A 21,948-nucleotide genomic window follows, 5' to 3' on the forward strand; every position below is an offset into this window, starting at 1 on the left:
TAAACTATGATGCAATTACGAATATTATGTATCATAATAAAAGGCCAAACAATATGGCATTATTTCATTGTTGTAGAAGACCTGGAGGGACAATATAAAGTGTAATCCTGCAATGTGCCTTGATCCGTGGAGTTGCTCATCATCAACTTCCATTTGTACTTTAAGAACATTGATCACCCGCAGAAATGGGTTAGCATCTTCCAGCAATGATATTGAGTTGCATATTCAATCAGTTTCTTACTCATTTGCTTATCTTGAAACTAGTGAATAGTATTACTGAGGTCAATGGGGCTACTTATGCACTTGGAGTTAGGTATGTGGTTCAGTAGCTGCCTGAATCGGGCCTATGGTAGGAAACAGTACTGAAAAAAGATGGGTTGAGGGAGATCTCTAAAGAAGAGATCTCTAAACCATTAAGAGAAACCCATTTGCCTACTGTCTTTTTAATTGAAGTCAATGGGTTTTACTCACATGCTTAAAGTTAAGCACAGGCTTAAGTACCATGCTGAATTAGAGTCATGATGCATCCATCAAGTGAAGGCTAAAAAGGAAGGTCAGTAATGAAAGTATCATAGGAAAAACCCCTCGCACTGTAGTTCTTTCTGTGCCAACAAGTTTGGATGACTGTTCAGTTAACCTTAGCTCATTTTACATATAATTCAGTGACAAGTGGATTATAAATACTGGTATGCTTCACAGTTGCAGTTACAGGCAGCCCCGAGTTACACGGATCCGACTTATGTTGGATCCGCAGTTACGAACGGGGCTTTTCTCGCCCCAGAGGACGGGAGCGGCGGGACACCCAGATGAGCCGCGGTCCCACCGCCCGCGTTCTCCGAGGCGAGAAAAGCTGCTCCCCATCTCCCTGGTCTGCTGGTCAGACCAGGGAGATGGGGAGCAAAGCCTCGGAGGACGCCCGCAGCGGGACAGCCGCAGCGCACCTGGGCTGTCCTGCTGCAGGCATCCTCCGAGGCTTTGCTCCCCATCTCCCTGGTCTGACCAGCAGACCAGGTAGACGGGGAGCAGAGCCTCGGAGGCTGTCCCGCTGCGGGCATCCTCCGCGGCTTTGCTCCGCGTCTCCCTGGTCTGCTGGGGGGGCACAGCTAGTGCCCCCTTCCCCTCAGCAGACCAGGCTTTTCTGCCCACGACGCCTGGGTAGAGCAGCTGGGGCGCTGCTGGGTTGGTCCCGCAGCGCCGCTCCTCGGCGCTACTGGAGCAACCCATCAGCACTCAAGTTGCTCTGCCCCAGGCGTCCTGATTCAGTGGCTGCTGAAACTGACCAGCAGCGTCTGAATCAGGACGCCTGGGTGTGACGGACCGGGCCGTGTCTGGGCACAGCTTAGGGCGTCCGCTCAGGGCGAATTGCTCAAATCCGGGGCTCTTTACAGTCCCCCTGACTGGCGACCTCTCCAAACAGGCCACAAACCAGTCTCACAGAGCGCTTCAGCAGCCTGCCTGAAGCCTCCCGAGCAAAACCCCTCCGACACCCCACCAATATCCGTGCCCCAGATGGCCCCGGGCCTATATACAGGTGGGGGGTCCTAGCACCCAATCCCACCTACCCCGAACAAGTTCTGTCCGGTTCCAAGAAACCAGCCACAGATCCCTGGTCAATTTACCCTCTGGACCTTACCCACAAATCACGCTGGGCCAATCCTTTAGAATCTATATCTAAAGGTTTATTATTACAGGAAAGAAAAGCATGAGAGTAAGGTTATTAAAGTACAGTACGTTACATGCACCGAATCTCCCAGTTCTCGATGCAGGCTCTAGCAGAGATGTTGCAGCTGCTGGTTTAAAAGTTCTTATTGCACATCCTACGATCAGGATGGGTTCACAGGTCTTCCGGGCTCTTCAGTCCCTGCAGTGCTGCCTCTGGGATGAAGTGCTGAGCTGAGAACAAAATGGCATCGACTGCATGGCCTCTTTATACCCCCTTCCTGGCCTCTTCTGGTCTCAGCCGGTCACCTGGTCCTCAGCCTCTCTCTGCTGGCAGCTCTTAGGTGTCCGCCCTCCTGCTTTAGGTGTGTCTTTGGCCCATCAAGTGCCATTGTCCCACAGGGCCTCGCTACTCAGCCTGTTCACAGCAATGCTTAACCCATTCCAAGAAATATTCAGCTTCCACACAGATTCCTATCTACACACACAGACATTATATACTCACATAAACAGTGTACACAGGATCAACAAACAATAAGCTCCCATTCAATACCCCATATGGCTCCCTTCTATATCATTGTTGGGGCTAGCACCCCCACCTATGGGTGCAGCAGCGATCTGGCTGCTTCCCTCCAATTCAGTAATGTGACACTGGGGCAGAGCAGCTGGGGTGCTGCTGGGTTGGTCCAGTAGCGCTGAGGAGCGGCGCTGCGGGACCAACCCAGCAGCACCCCAGCTGTTCTGCCCCAGGCGTCCCCAAGTCAGCCGCTGCTGAAACTGACCAGCGGCTGACTACAGTAAGCCCAAGGCAGAGTTGCTCTGCCCCCGGCTTCCTGGAATCAGCCGCTGATCAGTTTCAGCAGTGGCTGACTTGGGGATGCCTGGGGTTCTTAAGTTGAATCTGTATGTAAGTCAGAACTGGCATCCAGATTCAGCCACTGTTGAAACTGATCAGTTTCAGCAGTGGCTGAATCTGGACGCCAGTTCCGACTTACATACAGATTCAACTTAAGAACAAACCTACAGTCCCTATCTTGTACGTAACCCGGGGACTGCCTGTATTACCTATATTTGAGGTGAAATGTAAATTAAAGATGGTCTGCTATAGGTGCGTGAAATGTTTGATCTAGGTGATTTGGATTTTCGTGTGAGTTTTTCTTACAAACTCAGATCTAAAGGAGGAGTAACCTGTTACTGAGGCACCCAGTGGTCAGTAACTTGGCTGCCTCTTCCCTTGGACTTCAGAGGTGTAGCCAAGTTTGTCTATAACTGGAAAAAGTTAAAAAACAATGAATAGTCTAGCAGCACCTTAAAGATTAATGAAACATGTAAATGGTATCATGAGCTTTCATGGGTAAAACCCACTTCTTCAGATAAATGGAGAATTAAAATTCCAGTTCCAATATAAGTAGGGGATGGGTGGGGGAGAAGGGAGAAAAAAATAGTCATTTAGACTAAGTGTTCATGTTACATGAAGCTGATAGAGAAGGTGCAAATTGTTCTTAAGTACCCATTGTTTGGTTTTTTAAGTCATTAGGATGTGGAAGGTAGTGTGCTAGCCAGGTAATGTCTTTATTCATACCTTTATGGGTCCCAAACGTGTAAATGAAGTTAAATTCAAAGGCTTCACTGTGTATTTGGCTTGTGGAATTAGCCTGAAACAACAAGGTAACTTTGAGATCTATTACTGAGTGCCCGGGCAGGTTAAAGTGTTCTCCAGCATGTTTCCGTGTGTTGCCTTTTCGGATATTTGATTTGTATCCATTAATTCTTTCCCATAGGGTATGTCTACGTTGCAGACCTCTTCCAAGAGACGAACGCAAATGCAGAGACCTGAAATTGAAAATGAAGTGCGGATTTGAATTTCCCATGCTTCATTTGCATAATCGCAGACTGCCACTTTTCCGAAATAACATCTTTCGAGAAAACAAACGCAGTCCCTGCGGGGTTATTTCGAGAAAAACCCTTCCTTCGAAATAACCCTTACTCCTCATTGTTTGAGGTTTAAGGGTTATTTTAAAGGAAGGGTTTTTTCTCAAAGACGCTATTTCGGAAAAGCAACTGTGCTTCTTTTGCAATTTTGCTTGTGTTTTTTTTCCTTTATTGAGGTTCAGGATTATTTGGAGGGGGATGGAAGTAGTTTCTTCTCTCTTGTGAAAGTAGAGTGAATTATATTATAAAAGTAGAATGAATTAAAGAAATGTTGTTTGTTCCTCTAGCAGGAAGAGAGAGATGTTAAGGTAAAGTTGTTTGTGTGTAAGCAGGAAGGAGGATGTTAAGGCACAGGACAATGGTTCCATGTAGAGGGGTGGAATGGCCGCCCTCTGAGCCGGAAGCAGAGGAAACCCTCTGGGAGCCATTTTGGGGCCAGCCTAGCTCCGCCCCCTCACCTGACCGGAAGTCAAAGGGCGGGGCTAGGACTATAAGAAGGCTGCCTGGGAGCTCAGTCAGAGGCCAGCCTCCGAGGGAGCCTGAGGCCTGTCTGGAGCTCCTGCCTGGGGAGGCTAAGACCCGGGGTAGGCCGCCCTCAGCCACCTTCCCAGAGGCCGGCCAGAGACTCCCTGCCCAGGCTACTAAGGCCTGGCCTGGCCCGCCAGCTGAACCATTCGCGGACCCAGAGGACAGGACCGCACCGCTGGACCAGCTGGACCCCCGGTGGTACGGGAACGCCGGGCTGGACAAGCCCCACGGGACACTACAGAGCTCCGACCTCTTAACCCCTGGATTGGGCCGCCGGCCCCTGCGGAGACGACGTGGGCCTCAACTCCCCGACAGGCCGCTGAGGCTACAGGTACTGGGGAAGGGGGGGGAGACGAGGAGTGGCCCAGGGGGTAGCATGGGCTGAGGACAGCCCTAGGCCAGCAAGTTGCAGGCTGGAGCCCCTGCTGAGCCCGTAGCAGCTGAACGGCTGCATCCAGGGCCCCTGGGCCGGGGCGCAGTGGAGTGGGTGGGCCTGCGCCCCCTGCCACCCACTAACCGGGTGGCAGTCTCCCACCCCCTTGCCACTGCTGCAGCTGCACTGCCGGCCCCGCTCTTGAACTAGGAGCTCCTACAGATCTGTGGGTTTGTTTGCGGCCCCACCTTGCATTGGGGCCTGGCCAGCAGTTGCTACCCTGCCCTGCTCGAGGGCCTGGGCATCCGTATAAGGGTTTTGACACCCGGCCAGCACCAGGATTGGACCTTTTAAAGGGCCAGGACTCAGACTACTCTAAGGCACGGTAGGGCCATGGGATGGACTAGCCATCCAGTGTACCAAGGCGGAGGATCCGCCTCCTAAAGGCCGGTTGGCATACAACGAACCATCCCCCGGAAGGGGGGAAAAGCTCAGGTTATTGTGGACATTGCCGGAGGGCAGTGTCCCGAAGAGACCGCGCCACCTGCCGGCAGATATAATTCCCCGAGCAGACGGCAGGGGCGCTGTGGTGGAGCGGGAACCCCGCTACATTCCACTTAAGGGTGATAGTGAGACATTAACAGGAGTTTGGTAAGCATTAATAAGGAAATGAGGTATTTGACTGACCCCACATAACCTTGTCAGTTTGCGCCCTTTTTCAATCCTTTGTCTACTCTCCTCCTATATCTGTATAAATAAGGTGACTTGGGTTTCTGTGGGGGCTCACTTTTTCTGGTTGTTTTAGTGAAGCGCTTTGCTAATAAAACAGAGTGGTCTACGAAAATCATGAGTCCTGAGTCTAACTTTGACATTCTTTTTCCCAGATAGTGAATCTTTTTTAATTTCAGTTGGGTGCAGCTACACTGCACCCTTAACTTGAAATAAGCTACACAATTTGAGCTACACAAATTGTGTAGCTTATTTCAAGTTAATTTTGAAATAAACCACTATTCCAAAACATCCCTTAATCCTCATGGAACAAGATTTACAGGAACATTGGAATAGCAAGCCTGTTATTTTGAAAAATATTTTGAAATAATGGGCACGCTGTGAAGAGGTGGAATAGCTAATTCAGGATACCGGAAGTGTCCTGAAATAGTGCCACCATGTAGATGTACCCCCCTGAGTCCCAGGAGTGGTTCTTCTGACCACATGAGGAAATCTCTGGTGTCAGTATATATATTTCTTTCTGTCTGTATATCCACATCCACTAAGGTGAACTTGTTTTCCCATGTGGGAAATTCAGAGAGGGTTTAACTAAAGTGGAACTAGGTCATAGCACACAGAATTGCAAGATACACCTCATCTACTCAGACACTCATAGGAAAACAGTGCTATGGTGCTCTGATGTGCCATGTGGTGGGGATCCCCATGGAGTTCCTCTCAGCACCCTACACTTTGTATCAATTGCTCCCATGAAGGGGGAGCAGCAGGAATGAGAGTAACATAAAATCACTTTAAAGGACCAAGATTTTTGTGATCTTGTTCTTGACCTTTCCTAATAGCAAATGTTAAAATATTACAATATAACTATTCTATCCGCCCTTAAAAGGTGATTCTTATAAAAAATATATTTTGAATTACTCTGGTTTCACACATTACTGCTTGTGTTGCCTATTATGAGGGATTCAGTGACACACGCTTTCTCCCTGCAGTATTTTATTTTTACACATCTCAAATGAAAATGCAGTTCATTATATTATACAGAATTCAAATACATTGTCACCTGTTTTTTATACATTCCGATATGTTTCATTTGCTGTAGGTATCTGAAAAAAATCAAATATTCTACAAATAAACCAGAGCAGTAATCTTTTTAGGTGAAGATTTTATCAATCTAAATATCAGACTAGCTGTAGGGTTTTACCTTTCTTTTCCTTAGATATGTCTTTGGGCTCTGGATATATTTGGAGTTTTTTCCTGTTCTATCATCCTTCCCTATAGTGAAGGGAAGGGGGTAAGGATTCTCAGGAGAAACCTTTGAGCAGTTGTCCTAGTGTTATTTTTGCTGAAAAAGTTATACTCATATAGTTAACAGTATTTATATGAATTTTAAATTTATCTTCAGTTTTAAAATGTGCTGTATATACACCTTCATTGAGAGGCTATCCCTTTAAGAGTAGGCTGGACTAAGAACCCTCTCCAGGATATGAAAGAGTTACCAGAAGGAAAGAGAATCTGAGCCAGGTTCTAGTGAAGGAAAGATTTGGATGCCCTGAACCAATTTTTAGGTTTGCATTCTCTGATCTTTTTCTTTCTTTCTTTTTCTTTTCATTTTCTTCTGTTGCTAATAAAATAAAAATTGGTCTTGTAGCACTATCAATATGTTTGCAATTTTTACCTGAGATTTTGGTCAAAATAGGTAGCAGTCTCATGAGTACTTAACCAAAGCAGATTTTAAACCTTTCAAGGTTTCACAAGAAAGTCATTTCTTGCAAGATTTCAGCCACTTCTTGCCCAGTGCTCAGAAGGTTCTAGTTTCTGATCCACCCAGAACAAGAACTGGAGACGTGGCTGCAGATCTGAACCTAAACCGTTGTAAAATTCTGTGGAGTCTGGATCTGAGGGTTGAATTTTGTCTGACTTCTAGTAAAAGTGAAAGGTCTGGTTAGCTTTGAGTTTATTGATTCTCCATGGAAGCTGACACACAAATCTATGAATTTTCAAGGGAAACAGCTAAATCCAGCAGCAAAATTAATTCCAGATATCAGAAGGCGTGTACTTAGGCCTCAAAGTTAATTTCTCATTCTCTTCTAACATTAGGCAGTAAAATAACATTTCTTCATGAAGCAATCCAGATAACTAATTACATTTTTGTTTTAATGAACATCATTTCCAAAGGAAATCCTAACCTTACACACCTTTTTAAAAGAAAACAAATGTATCAAAAAGACCTCATGTAAGAAAATGACCACTTCTCCCTCCCCTTGCTCCCCTTCCCCTCCCGGTAAAGTAGTCTAAGGCCTGGTCTACACTAAAGGAGAAAGAGTATCTGAGAGGTAGCCGTGTTAGTCTGAATCTGCAAAAGCAGCGAGGAGTCCTGTGGCACCTTATAGACTAACCGAAGTGTTGGAGCATTAGCTTTCATGGGCAAAGACCCACTTCGTAAGACATGTTCCAACACTTCGGTTAGTCTATAAAGTACCACAGGACTCCTCGCCACTAAAGAAGAAAGTCAACTTAAGATACACAAATCCAGCTACATAATTAACATTGAGGTATCTTAAATCATATTTTGGTACCATCTGCACAGTGGGAGGTCTATGGGAGCACACTCTCCTGCTGACTTCCCTTACTCCTCACAGGAGTAGGACAACTGATGCAGACAAAAATGCCCTCTCAGTTTGAATTAGTGTGTCTTCACTAGACCCGCTAATTCAAACCCTGGAAGATTGACTGCAGTAGTGGCAATCTTCTCTGTAGTGTAGACAGTCCCTAACAGTATTGTATTATGCAGCCATGTGGGAGTCCTGAATCTAGAGATAATCTCTGGGCTCTTAGTCTGGACCTAATGCAAATGGTCTCCAGTTGTAGAGGTTTCTTATGGAGAAGAAAGAACATATCAGAATATCTTTAGAGCAATGTTAATGGTGATGTTCACAGAATTATTGATAAAAAGAACAGAAAAAATCTAATTGGTCTTGCCCCATGTACTGTGTAGGGCAGTTTTCCATCCTTTCGTGTAGTCTTATCTAAAATATACTTTTTTGTTTGTGGTGCACAATAGCCAAATTAGTCACAGGCTATGATATGAGAGAGAGGCAAAGTAGGGATCTAATATCTTATTAACAGAGGTTGGGCCAATGAAAGCTATTATGTCCCCTACCTTACCTCTGTAATATATACCTGAACATTTTCGAGGCCTAACAGCTTGACTGCCTCTCTCGAGGTATGTCTAGACTGCATCCCTCTGTCGGCAGAAGGATGCAGATTAGGCGGTTGACATTGCAAATGAGGCAGGGATTTAACTATCACGTGCCTAATTTGCATAAAAATGGCTGACGCGTTTTGCCAACTCAGCACTTAGTCAGCAAAAAGCAGCAGTCTAGAAGGGGATCTGTCGAGAAAGAAAGCCTTTTTCGACAGATCCTGTAAACCTCCTTGCAGGAAGCATAAGGGATCTGTCAAAAAAGGCTTTCTTTCTCGACAGATCCCCCTCTAAACTGCCGCTTTTGGCTGACTAAATGCTGAGTTGGCAAAACGCGCCAGCCATTTTTATGCAAATTAGGCACAGGATAGTTAAATCTCTGCCTCATTTGTAATGTCGACCTGCCTAATCTGCATCCCTCTGCCGACAGAGGGATTCAGTCCAGACATACACTCAGTAACCAGTTCCAAAGCCTTGACTGTCCGCAGAAGGAAGTACTTTGTGAAGGAGAGGAGCCTGAAGAAACACATCAGATTAAAGTGGAAAGGTACAAGAATAGTGGAATAAGGGGTGTGGAATTGGGAAATGGGGAACAAACATTGCCAACAAAAATAGAACTGTACAAACAGATTCCTTCCGAATAAATACAACAGAGTAAATGTTTTCCTATATAAAATAAACTATGCAATGAGAATGAGGTATAAATTAACTGCTGAAACAGAGAGACTGAGGAGTGCTAAGGAAAACATGTAATTTCTTGTATGTGACTGCTGCTGCATTTGTAGGAGGGTGGGGTGGCTGAAAATGGAAAAAAATGTTAGTGTCATGTGAAAGGGGAGTGGGTGTCTTCCTCCATAAAGATCCTATTTTTTGGTGGGTCATTAATGCTATCAGACCTTTAGGACAGCGCAAACACATTTACCATTCTCGGAAGAATTATGTCCAGAGTAGCCTGTAAATTTTTGATCAGACCAGGGGTTCTGGATTTGATACCCCTAAGTTCATTTTTGATTCTTGCCCCAAAGGAAGGATTTTGGACTTCTAGCTGTCAAATTTACCTTTTTACTTAGAGTCAGATTAAGATTTGATGCCATGTGAGTGAGCTCTTCACTCCAGTCCTCTTTTTGTTTTGTCCCTCTTCCCTTTCCTTCCTATCCACATCACACTAGAATCTTTCATAGGGTATGTCTACACAGCAAAGTTATTTCGAAATAACAACCGTTATTTCGAAATAACTTTACCAACGTCTACACAGCCAAACCACTATTTTGAAATTAAATTGAAATAACAGAGGCTTTATTTTGAAATTGGTATACGTCATTCCATGAGGAATAGCACCAATTTTGAAATTGCTATTTCGAAATAACTGATGTGTAGATGCTTATTTCAAAATAAGGGGCCTCCAGCCCTTTCCAGGGTGCCCTGGTGGCCACTCTGGGCACAACCAAGAAAACTCCTCTTCCTTCCCCTCTCTCCGGAGCCCTTAAAGTGGTAGACTCTGGCCACAGTGCCCGTGCCAGCTCCAAGCCTGTCAGCCCAGAGCCAGCAGTCGCTGCACCTGACCCAGTGGCCCCAGCCTCTGCCTCCCCCTGTCTGCTCCCTCCTCCCAGGTTTCTCCCTCCCCTCTCCCACCTTCTTTCCTCAGTCTCACCTCAGTTTCATCCCCCCTCCCAGTTTTGTTCAATAAATATGGCTGCCAGCCTGGCCATGAAAGGCCACATGTGAACCCAGGAGCAGGTTTGCATGAAAATAAAGGAGCTGCGGCAGGTGTATGCCAGGGCCACAGAAGGCAACTCCCAACCAGGGCAGACCCAGACCTCTTCCCTATTTTGATGCCGTGGACTGCATCCTGGGGGCAGGATGGTCCGTGCCTCTCAGGTTGTTATTGACCCTGGGGCAGAGCTTGCTGCCTCCTGCTGCTCCTGCCCCTGCTGCTTCCCCAGCTACCGCTCCTCCTCCCACTCCTTCTCCCCCTTCCGCTACTTCCTCCCCACACCCCCAGAGATGCCAAGGCCCCCTCACCCACGCTGCTGGGAGACAGTTGGGCCGGCGAGATCCCCAACCCTGAGCCATGAGCTTCTCCTCCCCCTTCCACCCTTGCCTCCCCCTGTCAGCTCCCTCATCCCAGGTTTCTCCCTCCCTTCTCCCACCTTCTTTCCCCAGTCTCACCTCAGTTTCATCCACACCTCCCAGTTTTGTTCAATAAAGAGGCTTTGTTGTAATGAACATGTGTCTTTTATTGTACAGAAGGAAGGGGAGTTAGGGAGGGGTAAGTAGAAGGACATGAGGGAGGAATGAGTCACAAGCCCCCCGTGGAACACAAGGGAAACTGTTACTGCCTGCAGAACGTGCTGCCAGGCTTACAGCAACAAGTCCAGGAGAAGCACCAGAGTGCCTGGGGTGGCTCCGGCTCCATGCTGCACAGTGCTGTGGTGTCCTGAGTGTGAGCATCCAGAGCACACAGAAAAAAAAATTCTTTGCTGTCCCTCAGCAAGGTTGGCAAGCAAGCAGGGAAATCTTAGAGCCGGCTGTCCGGGGGGGAGAGGGGTCCTTTTAAGCACAGGTCTCAGATACCTTGTGTGGCTGCTGCCTGAGGTTAACTCCTGACCTGATGTCCTGCCAGAACCGGTTCTGGCTGGCCTTAAATGCGATTCAGTGTCCACTCAGTGTGGACACGCTATTTTGAAAAAGAAAAAAGCTATTTCAAAATGCATTTTGTGTGTAGACACATTATTTCAAAATAAGCTATTTTGAAATAACTATTTCTAAATTAGATATTTCGAAATAACACTGTAGTGTAGACATAACCATACAGACTAGATCACTGAACATTCCATTGCATTGTATACAACCCCTGTCATGATGTGAAGTGTTTCTAAAACATAAATTCATGTTGTTTTTACTTCCAATTCTACATGCCTTCCATCATAACAGATCAGCTTAGGCTGTGTCCAGACTCCATGCCTCCGTCGACGGAGGCATGTAGATTAGCCAGCTCGGAAGAGGGAAATGAAGCCGCGATTAAAATAATCGCGGCTTCATTTAAATTTAAATGGCTGCCCCGATCTGCCGATCAGCTGTTTGTCGGCAGATCGGGAGAGTCTGGACGCGATGCCCCGACAAAGAAGCCTTTCTTCATCGACACAGGTAAACCTGGTTTCACGAGGCTTACCTGTGTCGATGAAGAAAGGCTTCTTTGTCGGGGCATCGCGTCCAGACTCTCCCGATCTGCCGACAAACAGCTGATCGGCAGATCGGGGCAGCCATTTAAATTTAAATGAAGCCGCGATTATTTTAATCGCGGCTTCATTTCCCTCTTCCGAGCTGGCTAATCTACATGCCTCCGTCGACGGAGGCATGGAGTCTGGACACAGCCTTACTGTTCATGTTCTCAGGCTGTGCATTTCCTACTATTTAACATTCATTGTGCTTGATGTCTTAGAAAGTTTTCTTTCTCTCACCAATCTGAGTTCATCTAGTCTGAATCACTGATAATGTTCTGGAAATTTTGCCTGTCTGTCACTGCCCTCTCCTAACTGCAATATTAGCTCATTCCACCTCTTTGTGTCTGGCCTATACAATTGTAGAAACCCTTCCGCTACTGACCACAAAGAATATCCTTTATATTAAACAGCAGAGGTTTTTGTTTCTGGAACAGAAGGTTGAGTCCTACTTCCACAAATGATCATGAAGGACTCACAGTCATGATATGTAGAATACCCAGCAACCCTGACATCTTTCATTGGATGTCTTGATACAGAATTAGTTCCATGGCTTCAATGAATAAGGAAAGCATACAAATGATATGTTGATGAATTGTTCAATTAGTTCTATAAACAAATGAATAGTAAGGAATATGTGTCAAATAACATTAAATAGCTCAACATTTTAAAAATTATTTTGTGATTAAAATTTGCCAACTGTCAGCTCCTGCTCAATGACAGATCAAAGTCCAAGTTCCCAATATCATAAGATTACCTTCTACAAGCTGAACCTCTTTAGTCTGGCACTCTCTGGTTCAGTAACAATTGTGGGAGCAGTTCCAAAAGATTTTAGTTAGCTGGATGTCCACCTATTATGGGAATGGCCAAGTTTCCCACAGACCCATATAGTATGTTTACAGCCAGCAGTCCTGACTCCTAGAGTTCTGTGCTGTTATTTGCTTGCAATTTTCCCCCTAAATGTCTTTGAAGAGCCCAGTAAGTAGTGGAAATGTTGGTAATGCTGCTGGACATATTACCTCCCATGGTTCAGCAAATTTTCTGGTTCAGCAACAGTCAGAGCTGAGGGTGCCGGACTAGAGAGGTTCATCTTGTATTTAATCAGTTCTTTCTTTATAGTTACAATATTGTCTTAGGGTATGTCTAAATGGAAGAAAAAAAAAAAACCTGTGGTAGCTAATCTCAGACCCTGAGTTTAAATTTGGTCTCAAGATGAGGATCAGGTTCTCAAACCCAAGGAGCAGGTGGGATTCAGGGCTTGAATTCCAGCCCAAATTCATATGTCTACAAAGCTACTTTTAACACCATAACAGAAGCTCCAGACTGTAGACCTGGGCTCTGAAACTTGCTTTCCTCCCCTCCCCCCAGCTTTTTTTTTTTTTTGCATAGAAATCCATTAGTGCTCTCATCCATGCTGTAAGATATGCCACTGTGAACTTGGGCTCTGTTTGTCATTGATAGAGAGCTGGCAAATTTGAAGATTAATCACTACTGCAATAATATATTAGACACATTATATGTTTTTAATAAGTTATATTATACATTTCCCCATTTGTTCATTTTACAGACCTAATCAAACTAATTAATATATTAGTAAAATTTATTCCATGACTTCTGAAATTAAAAAAAAATAAAACTATTGGATTAACAGTTTTAGTTGGCTGTCTAGTCCAGTACAGGCATTCTCAGACTTGTTGAACCTGGGAGCACCTTTCCAGCCATGGTTTGTTCTTGTGATTCACTTTCTGTTCATATCCACTAAGCATGTAGTATCATGGCAAAGAGGATGATTTGGATGTTGTTGGGGTGGCATGCTGGTGAACTGTCATTGTGCTGCTAGAGATAGATTAATGGAGTGGGTGGGCTATGTCTCTTTTTCTCTCCTTCTGTGTGCTCTAGTTGCAGAGATGCTCTGCTTACATATGTTAGGTATCTGATTGAATGTTGGTAGTAGGAGCCATGGGGAAAAGGCAGTTTGCTTCTTGCCACTTTGAAGCCATGTCTTCTTGGGCCAAGAAAGAATAGAAGTAGCAGCTGTGATGACATGGCAGGAGGCAGATGAATGTCTCCTCTCCTCCCTTTAATTTACCTGATAGCAGTGGGTTTTGAGATTTTGCCACCTCCACTTCCCTCATCAAGATTCTGGCAACTGACTAGAGAGGCATGTTTCCCAGTTTGATGCTGATCCTGCTGTATCTAATTAAGGAGCTCTAATTTGCCCCTCTGATCACCACTCTCAAGAGCTAGTAATTTTTATCTGGTACTAGTTCTCCAGCCCACTTTCTCCATTGCCAGGCAGGTAAGACTCTCAAAGGCTAAGGATCAACTGGCCATGCTAGGTGAGCCAGTGTACACAATACCACTTGGCAAGGAAACAGATTTCTCAACCAAAGATTTTTGCCAGCAAGAACAGTTTATTTCCAATTTTGGACAGGTTTTTTGGGCACTGAGCCAACTTTCCTCAATACTTCTCAAATGCTACTTCTTGTTGCCTCCCTGACTGACCTTACAGAGTGCCTTAGGAACCAAACTTTACTGAATAGCAAAATCAAAATATGAAAATCAACCTCATATTCCTATACATACAATCATGAAAACATTATTCCTATACTGTTGCCTGTCCCCTATTTCCTGTACTAAGGGCTTTGGTCTTGTATATAGCTGTTCATCTGAAGCACTCAATAATGGTACTGAAGCAGGAGGACTAGTTCATTGGCTGGTATTTACAGACACTCACTTTCTTTCACATTCTCCATGAGACAGTGTGATATTTTACTTCTAGATTTTACATTTATTATTTGGGTATCTTCACTTCAGATGCAAGGGATGGATGAATGCCTCAGTCAGCCTCTTCAGTCCACTTTAGTTCTATTTTAGTTTGAGAAGCTTGTGCAAGTGGGATGGATGTAAGGAGTTTGTGCCAGAAGCCAACTGTTTCCTAAAACGTTAAGGGTCTCAGGCTGAAAAATAAATGTTCAAGCTGTAGGATGTAGAATAGTGAGATGAATTATCAGATGGGGAATAGCCAATATAAGGTATAAATATACATTCTTTTAGTTATATTGTATCTTCCTGCGACAAATTGGTGAATTTACATTGGGGACACAAGCATTTTGGTGACTGGAAGGGTGTCCAATGAAGAGAAATTCACACTGTAAGAATGTTTTACTTAATTTAACATTTCTTGATGTGGAGTTATTCACAATTTCTTGAAAATGTCAATATTTTAATGTATAAAACTTATGAATATGCAAATGTTCAAATATATCTAATTTTTAAAAACCTTCTCTTTGTCTAAAATAGAGGCCTAGTTGTGCTTGGATTAAAAAAAAACATGTATAACTTAGAAAAGATTTTCAAGTTTATAATAAAACTAAAAACCTTGAATGTTGCTATTCCTTATGAATATTTTACACCTTTCTAGAAGACATGATCATCAGCATTTGAATGCATAAAGAAATCATTCTTGATATGGAAATACAGCCATTTTATCATATGAGAGCTTAATATATAGAGCCTCCAAGAGATTTTGCATGGAAGGGATGAATATGTGTTAATTTCTCAAACTGTGGAAGAGTAAAGAAAATATCATCTAGTGTACCTAGCCACAAAGTCAGTTGCAATTTCAACCTTATGCCCCTGCATATTGTGTCTGGGAGCCAGCTGCTGCCATTGTGGTATTGAAAGAGAAGGAAAAGAATGTGCTTATAATGCTATCGGGTGGTTGAAAGCAGATGTGATCCTGAACCTCCTCCCCCCAACTTCCCAAATCCAAACATCCTTGTTTCTTGAATTGTGGGAAAATTGAGACCTACGCCTCTCTGTTTACAAAGGTATGAATTGGAAAGTCCTGTGTGAACATAGGAGTTCAGCTTCAAATCAGGATCCAAACTTCATCTCATTTCCCTATTTTGGGGGAATTATTTAAATGGCAGGTGTCCTCAATGCCAACAAATACCCTCACTCTGAGTGCATTCTTATTGGCACTCTGAAGATGCTTTCCACTTCAGAAATGGACTGAGTTCCCTTCAGAGAGAGAAACATACAGCCATCATGTGCTATGATGATGAGAGACTAGGACCAGGGAAACCTAGAATTAGCATTGTTGATATGGAGGGCAAGAACTAGCAAGCCATGGAGACAACACAGCTCTTTCCACCACTTTAGCGTTCCCACTAGAGCAGGAGTGGGCCACTTTGGGGAATACTATGCTGCTGCTGTTCTGTTGCATAGTTCCATGAAAAAAGGGCTATCAGCCCATCATCTTGCCAAAACATGATCATAGTAAGAGCAGCCTTAATATATATAATCTTCTTTTACTAAAATTGTATAATTTGTTTCTCACATTGTAGTTACCCAGCAACATTTCCTATTCACCTTGTTGGATATGATAATTCACTTTTATCACAATGCTTGAGACATAATTGTTGTACCTCTCTTAGATTTTATTGCCACATGCTATCTAGGAGAGCTAGATATAAATTTCCATGCATTGAGAGCAGAATAGACCTCATATGCCTAGTGTTTTCTAGTGATTGCCAGGCTATTATCCCAAAATCCTAATTAAAAATTATTAAAAATAAAGTGGCCTATCTACAGTGTGAGATACAGCAACATGATAATAAGATACGATGGAAAAGTCCTAGCTACCTTATAATGTAATTTCACTATTTCACATTTCTCACTTTATTAGGGATTTCTTAACATAATATTGCATTTTCATTCAAAGTGTCAGAGATTCAGTTGTATACATTTTGCAGACTGCCAGAGCAGAGTCATTGGATTTAGCTTTCAAATAATCATACAACTATATAACATGCCTTTACATGTCAGAAACTGAAGAAAGCAAATTTACACAAAACAATGTGTGTTTTGTGGATGGCGATAAGCCACCCAAATCTAATTTAATCAAATATTTAAAGAGGTAATAATTAATTTTTAAAGAATTGAAGTCAACCATAACTAGGAAGAAATGTTATTGTTTATTTTAATGCCAGAACAATATTCCTGATTCAATTTTAATATTTCATTAAGCCAGTAACTTTCATATTATATTTTGTCAGGTTTTTATATTCTTGCTGATCCTTTTTTTCCTATAGACAGTTGGAATTTTATCGTCAACCTTAGAAGCAAACATTTCCTGCACTTTTGGGGGTCTTGTCACTAATAAAGTAAGGTAAGGATTTTTTTTCAAACAAGATAAAATATTATAGGATGTACTTCCAAGCACATCCTCTCATTTTAACATAAGCGTCCCCTCTTGTCGGGGTTTTGTTTGTAATGGTTTTTCCTATTGTCATGTCTAATTTTTTAAACTACTGATTAGTGAAGATTTTAAAGGGTATCACTCCTCGTGCCTTTTAAATATAAATTTGATTCTGCCTTTGTCCTTTTGGTGTGTTTTTTATTTGATGAATTGTCTCTCATGTTTTGAGCCTTTCGTACTTGAAACTGTGGATGCCTGTTTATTGCACTCTGGCACCAGCCCTAGTTAAAGGTGTGAACTACCAAAGTGGAAGGGGGCACATGCACATTAACACTGCAGTGGAAAACATCACTTGACAGATGGATGCATGTTAAATGGATGTTTGAGGAAAGGTGTTTGCAATAAAAATCTTGAGAATGGCATCAGAGGAGACCACACAAGTTTCCAGTTTTATATTTGTTCTACTTTCACTCATATTACCATTGTGTACCCTTTTCTGGTTTTCTTTAAAAATCTTTGATAAAAAGATGAGCTATTAGAGTTTTTATGCCTTGTAACTGTCCTGCCACACACAATGACTAGTTTCAGGTGTTCAATCATTATATTTGCTAGCCATAGACAGTTAGCTTTATTCACTGTGGCTCAAAATCCTGATTTTTTACATGGTTTTTACTCAGGCAAAACTCCTACTCAGTCAATGGGAATTTTGAATCAATCTGAATAAAATCTTTAGAATTTCGGGTAAAATTGTGTCTTTCCAGAATAGTTTATTTTGAAATAGCAGATCTACACTGCAGATGCGCTATCTCAATTTAGAGCCCCAGGAGGCACTGGAGAGGAATAACTTTAGAATGGCCCTGGTGAGGAGTTATTTTGACTTAGTAACCATTGAGCATCTACACATGCCTTATTTCGAAATAGCATGATTCCTCATAGAATGAGGTTTACAGATTTTGGAATAAGCCATCCATTATTTTGAATAGTGATAGAAATGTAGCCGTGTTAGTCTGGGGTAGTTGAAGCAAAATGCAGGACAATGTAGCACTTTAAAGACTAACAAGATGGTTTATTAGATGATGAGCTTTCGTGGGCCAGACCCACTTCCTCAGATCAAATAGTGGAAGAAAGTAGTCACAACCATATATACCAAAGGATACAATTTAAAAAAAATTTGTTCATTTTTTTAAATTGTATCCTTTGGTATATATGGTTGTGACTACTTTCTTCCACTATTTGATCTGAGGAAGTGGGTCTGGCCCACGAAAGCTCATCATCTAATAAACCATCTTGTTAGTCTTTAAAGTGCTACATTGTCCTGCATTTTGCTTCATTATTTTGAAATTATTTTGAAATAACGGAATGTCTGTGTATATGCTCACATTGTTATTTTGAAATAGCTCTAGTTATCTCAAAATAACAGTGCAGTATAGACGCATCCTTAGGCTTCAGGATTTGGTGTAAAATCTCAGAAACAATGATAGAACTGTCAGATAGCTGAAGTTAATAATATCAAAAAGAAATAAAATAATATAGGAGTTGCTCTTTTAAGCCAGTACTGACTGAGTCCAGTTACCTTTCCATTATCAGTTACCAATAACTGACACGTAAGGAGGTAAAATCCCTATCAATACCAGTATGTACCTTGCCAATTGCATTTTGTATACCATCCCAGTTTATAGTCTGAAACATGAGGTTTGATACCATTTTTCTGATTAGCTGTAACAACTGAAATGTTACACAGCATAAATATCCAGCATAGGAGTTTGTCAAACACCGTGAAAACAGCATCCATGAACTTTGTTCATATATGTTTGGCTTGATTGTGGTTTTGTTATTGTGGAATGTTTGTGCCAATGGGTTTTTGTTGTACTCTACAAATACTTGTTTTTATATGCCTAGCTTGTCATGTGTACTGTCTGCCATAAATAGCCAGATTGAGCACTGAGGAGATATCTGGGGACATCACACCCATTCATGCCCACCATATTTAAGGGTTCATTGTAAGTTCTGTTTACTTTGTAGGGCCCAGATCCTGCAAACAGTTACACATAGGCTTAACTTTATGTGCATCCACAACCCTATTGACACTAATGGAATTAGTCACATAGATGAAATAAACCATGTGCATAACTTTGCAGGATTGTAGACTCTCCATTGTGCTTTGAGATTTTCAAGCGAACATAAGAACAAGATACTATTATAATAGATGTATACTGACCAACATTTGATCAAATCACTGATTGTTTTCTAAATGTATCTAGGGCTGAACCTTAAGAATGTGAAGTTATTTAAAGGTATATGGATCAGATTCTCATCTGTCTTAAATCAGAATAGTTCCTTTGAAATCAGTGGTGTTATTCCAATTTATACAAGTTGAGGATCTAGCCCATGTTGTCTTAAGACAGACTTTCCAAATACTGGACAAGTGTTTATGTTATTGTTACAATATTACATTATTGAAAATGGAGCTATATTTAGTAGTGAAAACTACAACACTCACAAGATATTTCATGTGTGTATATATTACAGTATTTCTAAACCTTAATTCATAAGACAGTTCCATTTAGAAATCTTTTTTTATCTGCTCTGTGCAAGGCATACTCTTTTAAAATGCAAAAAGCAATGGTTTCTTCATGAATGGAAAAAAAGTGTTGTTCTCTGCTTCTAACTAAAAAAGTATTTTCAATGGTCAGAAAATAAATATGTACAAAATGAATGCATATAAAGTCTCATGCATTGCATGAACATTTTAGCAATAATAACTTAGAAAACTGCTGAAAGTTGCTTCTGACTTGGATAATTTACTTTTAATTTAGAAATTTTGCAGCCAGGATTTTTTTTTAAATATTTAAGACAAGTAACCATCTGTCATAAATGATAGAAATGATATATAAATAAAATAGTGCTTGGAGGATTCACAGGGAAATTACATGCCAAACCTATCAATGGTCTAGGCAGCAGGGACACTTTTAGATGTCAGGAATGCAAAGCAGGAAAAGCAGTTATTTTGGCCAGGGCTTATTTTGCTGGGCATGGTATGACTTGTTGGTTGGCCTGAACTAGGACATTATTAAGCAATTTGGGCTGGAGCATCATTATGCTCTATGCAGAATTTAAAGAAGATCTTGACTTGAGCCTACTGCAAGAGGAGTCATGCTGTGCCATTCCGTATAAACATATAATCAGTCTTATGCCACTGGCAGATTCAAGCACCTAGTGGGATAAGCTGGGCATTCGTGTTCAAGGTTTTATACAAGGTAACAGCTGCTTTGGTCAGGCAGTTAATTAAATATGTTAATTTTCCATGCAACCAACAGTAGTGACAACAGATCAAAGAGGGATTTTATGACATTTCAAGGTTCCCTAATGCACTCAGGACAATAGATTGCACCCACATCATCTTTCATGCCCCTTCACAGAATGAAGCTGTCTTTCCCCTTTGGAAATAGGGGTGGGGTTTGTTTTTCTTGTTTACTCTGTAATATTGTACATGCTGTTGTACCACTTGCTGAATACTGCCAGTTGTCCGTTCTCCAGTCTTAAAAGTCTATTTGGGTCTAATCCTGTAGTGACGTTGAATTTGTCAGAATATGCAACAACTCATTTATTTTTGGTTTTTAATCTCCCACCATGCAATTCTTACTAGAAATATTTTCTTATTGGATTGGTGGGGTTGAAACTTATACTAAATAGCAATAGCTATTCCATTCTTCAGATTTAGAACCACAGAAGACACTCAGTGCCTGCTAATAGTTACAAGAAGGCAAAATAAATATATTCTGTGCATTGTGTTTTTTACAATAGAATATCCCAAATCTGTCTTGAAGGAGGAGCTACATGGATGAGATACATGAAAAGTGGTCAACACTCATACTTAGGGTATGTCTACACTTCACATTTGTTTCGAAATAAGATATTCTGGAATAGTTATTCTGAAATAGCATATTTCAAAATAGCACATCTACACTACAGGGAAGCCTCAAAATTAGTCCAAGGCAGGCTTCCTTAACATAGACATGCTATCTCGATTTAGAGCCCCAGGAAGCACTGGGAGGAATAACTTAGAACGACCCTGATGAAGGGCTATTTCGAAAGAGCAGCAGTGGAGTGTCTACACACCCCATATTTCGAAATAGCTTTTCAGAATAGACATTATTCCTCACAGACTGAGGTTTATAGATTTCAAAATAAGCCTCTCGTTATTTCAAAATTATTTCAAAATAATTGAATGGCTGTGTAGAGGCTCGCATTGTTATTTCAAAGAAATGCTAGTTATCTTGAAATAATGGTACAGTGTAGACAGACCCTTAGATGTAATGCTAATACAACTACACTAGCTTAAGAAACATAACTGAACATATATTTCCTAAATGGTCCCTAAAAGTTTATGTAGAAGAAATGTAAACTTCATGTTAAATATGCAATGACTAGATGAATTATTATTTTTACACCCACACAATTGGCTTCCAATTTGAAATATTTGTTTTTATTTGGTTGGATAGCCACTAAAATTTTATAATAATCTTTTCTTGAATTTGATGTGTCACGTATTTTCATGAGTGGCAATGATTTTGTGACATATGTCATATTGTGTCACATCTCTTGAAAAACATCAAGTCCTGTTGTGTCTCATCACATTTACATGCAAATTGATGCTCTTTAACATGACATGACATGATAAGAGGTAACATAACTGAACAGCTAAAACATAAAGGAAAACTTTTGTAGAACTTTTGTAGATTCTGACAGGGGTTCCACAACTGCAATTGCAAAGAGTCATGGAAATAATTACTGAGATACATTTTCAAAAGTTTCTAACACATTAGATATTGACTTCAGGAAATATGTGTCACTACCGGCTGCAGAACTCACCAACAGAAAAATTAAATGTTCACTCCAGGATATGGAAAATAGTAACACCTAGTCTTTTTTCATGTTGACATTCAGAATTGATCCTTAATTGTCCTTAAGAAGATATTCTTTGGATAAAACCGTGTATAACAAAAAAATCGAAACAGGAAGCACTCAACCTTAATTGAGGATGAACTCATGTTGAAGAAACTATATACCCTATGGTAGCAGGATGGCTTACTAATGTCTG

At 41.9% G+C, this 21,948-nt stretch overlaps 1 long non-coding RNA gene across 1 annotated transcript in view; it reads left to right on the forward strand.

Moving 5' to 3' along the window:
• Positions 1–21,948, forward strand: part of LOC142830289 (uncharacterized) — a 41,901-nt gene that overhangs the window by 10,885 nt on the left and 9,068 nt on the right. Inside the window, exons 3-4 of the long non-coding RNA XR_012905440.1 lie at positions 16,741–16,817; positions 20,652–20,726. This is a non-coding gene — a long non-coding RNA (uncharacterized LOC142830289). The remainder of the gene's footprint in view (positions 1–16,740; positions 16,818–20,651; positions 20,727–21,948) is intronic.

Source organism: Pelodiscus sinensis, chromosome 7 (assembly GCF_049634645.1).
Source record: "Pelodiscus sinensis isolate JC-2024 chromosome 7, ASM4963464v1, whole genome shotgun sequence".
Taxonomy (NCBI): Eukaryota; Metazoa; Chordata; order Testudines; family Trionychidae; genus Pelodiscus; species Pelodiscus sinensis.